The sequence below is a fragment of the Dipteris shenzhenensis genome, chromosome 28 (assembly GCF_047967505.1).
Source record: "Dipteris shenzhenensis isolate YYH24624 ecotype China chromosome 28, Dip_SZ_1.0, whole genome shotgun sequence".
NCBI classification, from domain to species: domain Eukaryota; kingdom Viridiplantae; phylum Streptophyta; class Polypodiopsida; order Gleicheniales; family Dipteridaceae; genus Dipteris; species Dipteris shenzhenensis.
This window is the reverse complement of record NC_141623.1, coordinates 11,952,415-11,964,339: the sequence shown is the minus strand read 5'-3', so window position 1 is coordinate 11,964,339 and position 11,925 is coordinate 11,952,415.

Below are 11,925 nucleotides of genomic sequence, written 5' to 3'. Positions count from 1 at the left end.
TTTGTAAATACATGATGACCTATCATATTATTTTGTTTGGAAGGGTTGAATTCATAATTGGAATTTGTGTGGATATGCAAGTTGGACTCATGTTGGGGTTGTGAAAGCCACATTGAAAGATATTTTATATTATGTCCGCAAGCTATGTGATGACATTAAATATTCATAATATAAGAAAGTAGTCACACAATGATATTGAAGCTATGAATGAGAGAAGATGAAGAGAGAGATGATTCCACATCCTAAGAAATAAGAGCCATGGTTACCTATTCATGATTATGATCTAGGCCATTATTTCAAAAATGAGGAAGAGATGCACTTGAGGCATAGAGAGGATTCACAGAGGCCTATTTTTCATGGTACTCCAGAAAAACTCGTAAACTCGCTATGAAAAAATGTGTTATAAAGTAAACTCCCAATCCTACCTATAAAAAAATAAAGAAAGAAAAAAATAGTTAACTCCCTCCTCTCCCTTGACATCCCTCTTCTCTGAGAGGAAGCTTCTCCCCCTCAAGGGATCCTCCTCCCCTCTCCACTGGTGGCTCCCCTCCTCAAGGAGGCGTGGTCCTCCTCTCTTCTGAGAGGAGAGGAGCCCTCCCGCCTCCATACAATGCCATGGAGGGGAGGCTTCACTCCTTTCCTTAGGAGGGCTCCCCCCTCCTCTTGTGATGAGGTCCCCACCTCCTCCATGGTGCCGCAATAGCCACGGCCGTGCCATGGAGGCGGTTGCACTCCCCTCCTTTGTGAGGAGGGCTCCACCCCTCTGCTTCTGATGAGGCTGCCCCCCTCCTCTGAGAACGTTCCTCCCCCCCTCCTCTTATTTGGAGGCTCCTCTTTCCTCCATGGCATGACCGCAGCCACGGCAGTGCCACGGAGGGGGGGGGCTCTCCTCCTCTTTGAGGAGGGCTCCCCATCACCTTTCTCCCTCCTCCTTTCCCTTCCCCCCCCCTTTCTCCTTCCTCCTTCCTCCTTCCCCTTCCCTCCCCCTTCCTCCTTCCTCCTCTCCCTTCACTCCCCCTTTCCTCCTCTCTTCTTTGTCCTTCCCCCTTCTTGTTTTCCTCTTCCATTTCCCTTCTACCTCTTCACAACAAAATTAAAAGAGAAGGCAAAAGCTAGAAGGAGGTGGAAAGTTTCTCACCTAGAATTTTGGAAGCTATTGCACAATCTTCCTCCTCTTCTTGGATTTCACCTCCAATAAAAGATAATTCCTCTTGGATCTTTTAACTAAGAAGTGATTATGAAAGAACCTTCTAAATATACCGTCTCACAATTTTACCTAAAGATAAACTAGCCTCTTGTTTAACCCCTCTTTAAATATAAACACTTTTTTTACACTCTCTTCTTTCACTCCAACACATACATATGGCCACCACTGGGTGAGGAGGATGGTTATGCTTGGGAAGGGTGAGGTTGGGATCTTGGGAGACCCCCGACCTCGATAAGGTTGAGAGCAATGCAGATGCATTGGAGCCAGGGCCTCGATGCTTTTGGGGAAATACATGGGAGCTCAGGGGCCAGCGTCAACAAGGTCGAGAGCAACATAGTGGTGCATCAGGGCCATTCATTTCATAGTAGTCATGCCACCTTCCCTTTCTAAATATAAACCTTCCCTATCTCGTACATCTCTATAAAAATAAATACCCCTTTTATGCTCTCATCTTTCAATTTTCTTTTCCAGTTTTGGATGCTATCATATGCACCAAATGAAACACAAAAAGGATCATAAGAGGGTGCATATCTACTTACCCAGTGCAATCCAAGAGGGGGTCTTGAGGATGGTGTAAATTGCTCCATACCTCTAGGGCATAGGGGCAAACCCTAACCCTAAGACTAAGGAGTTCACATGTATATATTCATGTTCATGTTCAATACAACTTAGTGTACAGGTAGCTATATCGTGTGCACTCCTCTGTCTCTCCCTCTCTCACTTCTGCTAACAAAATCATCAAGAAAATTCTCATGAAGTCAGTGAGGTATAGCCCAACAATTTCTTGCATTACTCTCTAGAATGTCAATAGAGCATTCCATGATCTGAACCACATTACTGTGCACACCCCATGATGTGATGAAGGTTGTCTTGGGTTGATCTTATGGTGCCATGCAGATCTACTGGTTGTAGCCATGAAATACCTCCAAGAAAGAATAGGCCTTGTTTCTTGAAACATCATCCAAGATGGAATCCATGTATGTTAGGGGAACAACATCAGGAACCGTAGCTACGTTCAACCTGAGGTAATCGACACAAATTCATAGCTCCTTGTTTGTCTTAGGCACTATGACTATTAGTGAGATCCATTTTGGATTATTAATTGGTGCAATGAATCCAACTTCTAGAAGTCTCACTAGTTCTGCTTTCACTAACTTTGCCATGTGCGGATTCATGTGATATCTTTGAATTTTGGGAGCTATCACAACTTTCTTGAGATTTATGCGGTGTTGGTAAACTTTAGGATTCATTCCCCTCATATCAAAATATTCCCATGCAAAAACATCTGTGAATTCTCTACTTCTGACGAGGCTTCCCGCCTCCTTTGAGAACCTTCCTCCCCCCCTCCTCTTATTAGGAGGCTCCTCTTTTCTCCATGGCATGACCGCAGCCACGGCAGAGCCATGGAGGGGGGGGGCTCCCCTCCTCTTTGACAAAGGCTCCCCCTCACCTTTCTCCCTCCTCCTTTCCCTTCCCCCCCCTTTCTCCTTCCTCTGTCCTCCTTCCCCTTCCCTCCCCCTTCCTCCTTCCTCCTCTCCCTTCACTCCCCCCTTCCTCCTCTCTTCTTTGTCCTTCCCCCTTCCTGTTTTCCTCTTTCGTTTCCCTTCTACCTCTTCACAACAAAATTAAAAGAGAAGGCAAAAGCTTGAAGAAGGTGGAAAGTTTCTTACCTAGAATTTTGGAAGCTATTGCCTAATCTTCATCCTCTTCTTAGATTTCACCTCCAATAAAAGATCATTTCTCTTGGATCTTCTAACTAAGAAGTGATTATGAAGGAACCTTCTAAATATATCGTCTCACAGTTTTACCTAAAGATAAACTATCCTCTTGTTTAAACCCCTCTTTAAATATAAACACTTTTTTTACACTCTCTTCTTTCACTCCAACACATACATATGGCCACCACTGGGTGAGGAGGATGGTTATCCTTGGGGGGGGTGAGGTTGGGATCTTGGGAGACCCCTGACCTCGACAAGGTTGAGAGCAATGCAGATGCATTGGAACCAGGGCCTCGATGCTTTCAGGGAAAGACATGGGAGCTCAGGTGCACACGTCAACAAGGTCGAGAGCAACACAAGGGTGCATCAGGGCCATTCATTTCATAGTAGTCATGCCACCTTCCCTTTCTAAATATAAACCTTCCCTATCCCGTACCTCTCTATAAAAATAAATACTCCTTTTATGCTCTCATCTTTCAGTTTTCTTTTCCAGTTTTGGATGCTATCATATGCACCAAATGAAACACAAAAAGGATCATAAGAGGGTGCATATCTACTTACCCAGTGCAATTTAAGAGGGGGTCTTGAGGATGGTGTAAATTGCTCCATACCTCTAGGGCATAGGGGCAAACCCTAACCCTAAGACTAACGGGTTCACATGTATATATTCATGTTCATGTTCAATACATCTTAGTGTACAGATAGCTATATCGTGTGCACTCCTCTGTCTCTCCCTCTCTCACTTCCACTATCAAAATCATCAAGAAAATCCTCATGAAGTTTGTGAGGTATAGCCCAAGAATTTCTTGCATTACTCTCTAGAATGTCAATGGAGTGTTCCATGATCTAAACCACATTACTGTGCACACCCCATGATGTGATGAAGGTTTGGGTTGATCTTATGGTGCCATGCAGATCTGGTTGTAGCCATTAAATCCGTCCAGGAAAAAATAGGCCTTGTTTCTTGAAATCTCATCCAAGATGGAATCCATGTATGTTAGGGGAATAGCATCAAGCACCGTAGCTATGTTCAACTTGAGGTAATCGACACAAATTCATAGCTCCTTGTTTGTTTCAGGCACTATGACTATTGGTGAGATCCATTTTGGATTATTAATTGGTGCAATGAATCCAACTTCTAGAAGTCTCACTAGTTCTGCTTTCCCTAACTTTGCCACGTGCAGATTTATGCAATATCTTTGAATTTTGGGAGCTATCACAACTTTCTTGAGATTTATGTGGTGTTAGTAAACTTTAGGATTCATTCCCCTCATATCAGAGTATTCCCATGCAAAAACATCTGTGAATCCTCTTAGGAGCTTGATCAATTCCTTTTGAAATTGCTCCTCCAAGAGAGCTAATTTTTACTAGTTTTGATATACCATCTGGACTCTTGAAAATTGTATCCAATTCTTGCACACACGTTATTCGATTCATTCATTCTTTGAATCAATGTTCCTGGTCTAGAACTTCTCGGAGATCCATGTCTTTTGGTGGATTTTCTTCCCAATCTTCTGATTGTGGATGTAGTGTGTCTTGGTGGTGACTCACGTGTCGTGGGGATGTTGAAGATATGCCGACGAAGTATCCACTCCTAGCTACTCCTTATGGGAGCAATGCATAGCATGAGTCATTTGCAAGTGTCATGCAAGCAGCCTCCAGATTGTCACAATGTGGTTCCATGCAAGAGAGAGGGAAGGGGAAGAGGGGAGTAGAGAGGGAGAGGGAGAAGGAAGTGAGAAGGGAGAGAGGAAGAGGGGAAGGGAAGAAGGGAGTGAAGGGGGATAGAGTGGCAATCACAAGGGAACTATGAAGGAAACAAGAGAACACCCAAAACACTCTCTTGGAAGAGAAGAGGGAGCTTGTATTCAACTTGGTGCAAACAACAATGAAGACCAAAGTCAACCATTTGGCCTTTTATACAAGTCACCTTTTGAAGGGAGGGCCAACCCTTTTCCTTTTTAGCACTCTCCCTCTGTTTACAACCAAGGGCTCTTGGGCCTGTAGGGTGCAAAGGCATGTATTGCTATTCTTACCATATCTCCCTACTAACGAGAATAGCGCTTGTGTTAACCATACTAGAGCACTTGGGACAAGCCTTGAATAAGGAGGTGGTCCTAACCAGTTCCCAAATAGCATTTGTGTTAGCCTCATGCCTCCTAGGCTTAGGTGATTTGGGGCTCAAACTCCCTAAGCGCCCTCACACCTTAACCTATTTGTGGTTCAAACCCCTTGAATGCGGCTCAAAAACTAGAGTGGCGAGGCTTAACTTCCGCGAGACACTCAACGATAACCCTATCTTGGGATATTTGGGGATCAAACTCTCGAGTTTGAGCTGTACTCCTTTCATGGCTATTTTTGTTGGCGTGGCTATTTCTATGGATGTGGACCTGAAGTGTGCACTGTTTGTGGAATCAAAGAAGAATCTCTTGTGTCCACAAGTTACATCCAATCCTCTTAAAACAACACCACACTCTCATTAATGGTTTAAACTCCGCTTCCACATTCATCTTATCTGGTCGAATGATTCTACTCTTTATATGCTTGTGGCATGCCATCGCACCCCAAACCATAAAGAAATGTAACTTTCTGTTAACATGATGCTCCAAAGTATCCAGCATGTGTTGCACCATGCCCTTTTCTCCTCCAATGGACCAAATGCCAACATGGCAGTGATCGAGCAACCATTGTAGAAACTCTAAACACCCAGGATGGAGAACAAGCCAGTGCTTCCCATTGTGCAAGCTCATATGTTTGTTTGACTTCGAAAAACAATGCTCAAGCAATAACCCCTTTAAATCTATTATCACTGTGAGTCTTATTTTTGTTATCACCTCTTTTGACATTATTTCTGAGGGTGACATTATTTCTTCTCCTTTATCTTCTAAGATTTCTTCCTGCACCTTGGCTTCATACAATGACATTGCATCTTCTCCTTTACCTTCTAAGCTTGCATCCACATTTGTCAATGGAACATTAACTCCACACATTGCATCCTCAACATTTTCAATCAACCATGTTGAGCTTGGAGCTTGCATGCTGACACATAACGAATCATTGGATCAGGTGTCACATGTATAGGCAATGCTTCTAGCGATGTGAAATTGAGATGGCCAAGATCTGTTGATAAACAAGGAAATGAAATTCATAAGTAGAAACAAACTGAAGATTGAGATGGAAAACCAAATTTTCAAACTTTAGGTTGTGTGCTCTCAATGCAATTTGTTTGTGTGAAAGCATTCATGTTCATATGCTTAGTATACCCCCTAAAGTTGTTGAATCTATACCCTTTCAAGTTATTTTAATCCCCAAAACTAGATATCCTTACAATGTCAAAAACCTTTGCGTAATAGATAGAGTGGAGTCCAACATTATCTAGCATTGCCCGAGTGTTCCCACTAAGAAAAGATTTGGCCAAGCGGCCAAAACATATTTGAGCATTCATATGAAGTGAATAAGGGTAGAAACAACAATTTACACTAATTCATTCATCATGATCAAGACTCAACACACTTTTTAACATTTATGAACTCATAAATAAATTTGGATGTGTATCACACTCCAAAGGTATTACAACATGCAAACACATCTTTTCATGAAATATAGAAAATTAAACATATGCAAGAATACATATGAATGTTTGAATTCTAGCAATGAGATAGAAGAAATTTCCAAGTAATATATAAAGATCTTTGGAACGAAATTAATACATCATATGGAGAATATAGCAAGATAACGTATGGAAAACATGAACACCATATAAAAGGACAATTTCAAGGACCTGTTGCTTCCTCTTCTATTTCGCAAAACTTTGAAGCGTGTTTTTGTAAATGCTCACGCTGCTCTTGATTGAAGGGTTGAAGCTCTTTTTGTCCTACTATGGTATCAATTTCTTTATCCCCTCCTCCTTCAATTGTATCATCTTCTTTTGGTACCCCCTCTATTGCCAATATTGGTACTTGCAAGCCAGCCCATTGTCGAATTTCATGATTACTATAAGCATGAGTGCAACATATACTTTCAACCTTTGCCAAATCCTCATAAGTCTCAACAATTGAAACAACACGCCTCTTACAAGAAAGAGACTCTATTGCAGCAAGCCCCTCAGAGAACAAGTCCAATACATACTCATCTTCTCGACAGAAACCCATGATCATGTCTTTCATGATACTTGAACGTTTTCTTTTCAAGGACAATTCAATGTCAAATTCATCATCATCATCCTCGTCACCTTATTCTTCTGCACCACTTGATTTTTCATATTTTTCATCTGCAACATATATTGATGGCTTACATTGTGCATTGGTATAGCACTCAATATCGTTGAAATGCTTTTCCTTGCTCACTAGTACATAGGCAATTAACCCATCCATAGATCCAGTGACAAATATATCTGCAGTTTCAAAATTAAGGCAACCGAAGTGTATTTTATATTGTCCGCATGTCTTATTTAATGCATTCTTCAAACATGATACATGATCCATGGTCAAGAACACCACAAGAAGGAATTGCACTGGGGGAGAAGCGATTGTCATCAAGCTTTTCAACAAACACTCAAAGCGATCCTCGTTCCAATTTCTACTTCTGCTTGGTCCATACATTACATCCAAAAAAGCAACCCCTATTGCCATTGGCTCTTGGTACACATTATGTATAAATTCCATTCCCTCCATGTTTGAACCAACTGTGTAGAACCTCCAAGGCTGGGTGGAATTTGGTCCATGACTTGCACCTTCACTTTGTCCCATAATCCACCTTAGATACCCCTTTGCAGCATCAGGCATGGTGGAGTTTCCTTGCCCTGTTGAAGCTTCACTTTTAACCATGAATCAAAGCAACCACAAATCTGATGATACAATTCTGGAGTAATTTTAAAATGTAATCTGCACTCATCCCAATTTTTTAACATTAAAGAAGGACGTTCTACCGATATAAACATATAAAGTTCTTCTTATAGTGCAGCATCTCTCTTGATCTGCATAAATCGTCCTTCAATATCAAGAATCATGGCATCAGTCTTTGTTTTAGCTATGACTACTCTACCTTCCATAATGTCATTTTGAATTTGACCAATTTGATCATCACTCAATCCATGCAAGCATCTAAACATTGAGACTGTGGGTTGCCTATGGCATTTTCCATCTTGTGAATATTTGCCTGCAATGTAATCCTCAAGGATGGAGATCCAACCATCATAAATGGCATCGCTTGTGATTATCATGTGTACATCCTTCGTGGCAAAGCTATTGCCCAATGTTACCTTGACAGTGTCAATGAAAGCCTGCAAAATATATGAATCCATTAGAATGCAATAATTAAGAAAACAGACTTGTAAAAAATGATTCATAATTAAAATCTATACTTACATCCCAATTCTCACGATCTAGATGTCCTTTTGCAAGCCCTTGTTGTGCTTTCTTGGGTCTGTTAAAGAGAATCCATTGTCCCCTCACCTGCTTAAGTATATCAATGTATGGAGATTGTCTCAAGATATTTTGAGACTCCAGGTTTGCCATCTTTGATATCTCCACACAAAAGCATGCGGGACAATTCACTACAATCCTCGCTTGGCGAGTGCGGTAGTAGTTCTTTCTTTGGGCCGTGCTGTTATCATCATTAGATGTGAATATTTTAGCAGCATATATTGAATGTTGTCCAGATAGTATCCAGTAGTGACACTTGCTTAGATCCTTTTTATCTACCCTTTCTAGGGGCTGCTTTGTTTCAGGATTGAAAGGCATTAAATTCGCTACAGCAGCAGGAGGCCTAGAGTTATAACTGAAGTCTACAGTAAGCTTCTCCACATGCTCTTTTTTCAACCCTCTATATACATAGCTTGGAGGAGCTTTTTGACATCTTGCAACTGGAATTGGAAATGTTGCATGCAACCCAAATGGGTAGTATTTTTCATATTCCACCAAGCCTGATGGTTTCTTTTGCCCTTTTTTTCCTATGACCTTTCCACTTGGCTCCAATTATTTACCACTGCTTCTTTCCACAACTGCTAGCATACCCTCTAGAGGTGTTACTTCTTGTGGTACATCAATTATAGTTAGCTTTCCTTTCTTTGCCCCTTCTCCGCTACCACTTGGTGCTTGAACCATTGTTGACTTTCCTTTCTTTGTTCCTTCCCCACTATCTTCCCCACTCTTATGCTTCTTTAATGTTGCTGAAACTTTGCGATATGATTCAATGATTTTTGTCACTATGTCAATTTCATTTCCATCAATTGATTCAACACTTATCCATCCTCTTGAGTGCATGTTGTCATCTACATCAGACTTCATATGAGATGCTTCATAATCGCTGGGATCCAAGAGAAATTTCTTATTTTGATTTATAATGATCAACAATCCAATATCTCCCTCTTTTCCAACCACATCTTCTGTGATTTGATGTACCGATCCAACAAAAGTGTATGCACTTTTATTAGGTAACAAAACAAATAAGTGAACTCGTGTCAATTGTGCTTCCTCAATACTATATATGTCAAAGTACCAGGGTATGCTTTTTTCTCCAAGGAAGATGGAGTTGTGATGCCAAATCTTTATAGCTTCTTTCAAATCACCAAGGTCTAGGAAGATTTGGCCGTACAGCCAAATCTTGTATGTTTTAAAAGAAGCCAAGAAGATTTGGCCGCATGGCCAAATCTCCCCATTTAAAATTCAAAATTCAAATCAGCAGTATTTGGGGAGATTTGGTTGTGATTTCAAATCTTTCTAGCTTCTTTTAAATCACTTGGGTTTAGGGAGATTTGGCCGTGCGGCCAAATCTTGCTAGCTTCTTTCTAATCACGAGGGTCTAGGGAGATTTGGCCATGTGGCCAAATCTTGCTATCTTCTTTCTAATCATGAGTGTCTAATAAGATTTGGCTATGTGGCCAAATCTTTTCAAAGCACAAGGTTTAGGAAGATGGAGTTGTGATGCCAAATCTTTATAGCTTCTTTCAAATCACCAAGGTCTAGGAAGATTTGGCCGTACGGCCAAATCCTGTATGTTTTGGAAGAAGCCAAGAAGATTTGGTAGCATGGCCACATCTCCCCATTTAAAATTCAAAATTCAAATCAGCAGTATTTGAGGAGATTTGGTTGTGATGTTAAATCTTTCTAGCTTCTTTTAAATCACTTGGGTTTAGGGAGATTTGGCCGTGCGGCCAAATCTTGCTAGCTTCTTTCTAATCACGAGGGTCTAGGGAGATTTGGCCATGCGGCCAAATTTTGCTATCTTCTTTCTAATCACGAGTGTATAAGAAGATTTGGCTATGTGGCCAAATCTTTTCAAAGCACAAGGTTTAGAAGATTTAGTTGTGATGCCAAATCTTTATAGCTTCTTTCAAATCTCACTAGGTCTAGGAAGATTTGGCCGTACGGCCAAATCTTGTATGTTTTGAAAGAAGCCAAGAAGATTTGGCCGCATGGCCAAATCTCCCCATTTAAAATTCAAAATTCAAATCAACAATATTTGGGGAGATTTGGATGTGTTGTCAAATCTTTCTAGCTTCTTTTAAATCACTTGGGTCTAAGGAGATTTGGCTGTGCGGCCAAATCTTGCTAGCTTCTTTCTAATCACCAGGGTCTAGGGAGATTTGGCCATGCGGCCAAATCTTGCTATCTTCTTTCTAATCACGAGTGTCTAAGAAGATTTGGCTATGTGGCCAAATCTTTTCAAAGCACAAGGTTTAGGAAGATTTAGTTGTGATGCCAAATTTTTATAGCTTCTTTCAAATCACCAAGGTCTAGGAAGATTTGGCCGTACAGCCAAATCTTGTATGTTTTGAAGGAAGCCAAGAAGATTTGGCCGCATGGCCAAATCTCCCCATTTAAAATTCAAAATTCAAATCAGCAGTATTTGGGGAGATTTGGTTGTGATGTCAAATCTTTTTAGCTTCTTTTAAATCACTTAGGTCTAAGGAGATTTGGCCATGCGGCCAAATCTTGCTAGCTTCTTTCTAATCACGAGGGTCTAGGGAGATTTGTCCATGCGGCCAAATCTTGCTATCTTCTTTCTAATCAGGAGTGTCTAAAAAGATTTGGCTATGTGGCCAAATCTTTTCAAAGCACAAGGTTTAGGAAGATTTAGTTGTGATGCCAAATCTTTATAGCTTCTTTCACATCACCAAGGTCTAGGAAGATTTGGTCGTACAACCAAATCTTGTATGTTTTGAAAGAAGCCAAGAAGATTTGGCCGCATGGCCAAATCTTCCCATTTAAAATTCAAAATTCAAATCTTAAGATTCAAATTTCAAATTTCAAAATTTCAAAATTCAAAATTCAAAATCTTAGATTCAAAATTTGAAATTCAAAATTCAAATTTCAAATTTCAAAATTGAAATTCTGAATCTTAGATACAAAATTCAAATTTCAAATTTCAAGATCTGAAAGTCAAATCATATAATAAAGACTCTACTTTCAAATCACACTTCGAGATTCCTACTTTTACAAGACTCTTTCTTTCAAATCGTGGTGTTTCGAAATGGAAAAAATGGAGAACATGCAAGAATTAGGTACACTTTCGATTTCTTTCGTTTTCTTACTTGGATGATTGAGTAGCCATTGTTGTTTGTGAGCTTGTGCTCTTTGGATTTCAAGCAATCGTAGGAGCTATAGAGAGAGTAGCTGTAGCAATTGTAGTCTAAGTTATCTTTCTTGCTGGCAAACGGAAGAGGAGCCGAAGGGGAGAAGTGCGGAGAGAAGAGCGCCAGAAATCGGAGAGGTTTGTCACATGAATCCAATCTCAAGTGGTTGCCACCGATCATAGCATTGTTTTGCTCCCACGAAGCTCCTTACGTTCTCCTCGGGAGGCTTGTCCGAAATGATTCTGTGGTAGATATCCTAGCTCGCAGTGAGCTTTATTTCCATCTTCTCTCCTTCTTCAGTGCCCTTACCATGAATCTCAACCTGCTTCCATTGATGTGCTGCCCAAGACCGAAACACGACTGCTGGACTCTCTGATGGTAGGAGAAGGAGGAAGAAGGAGAAACCGCGACGAGGGCGACAAGGA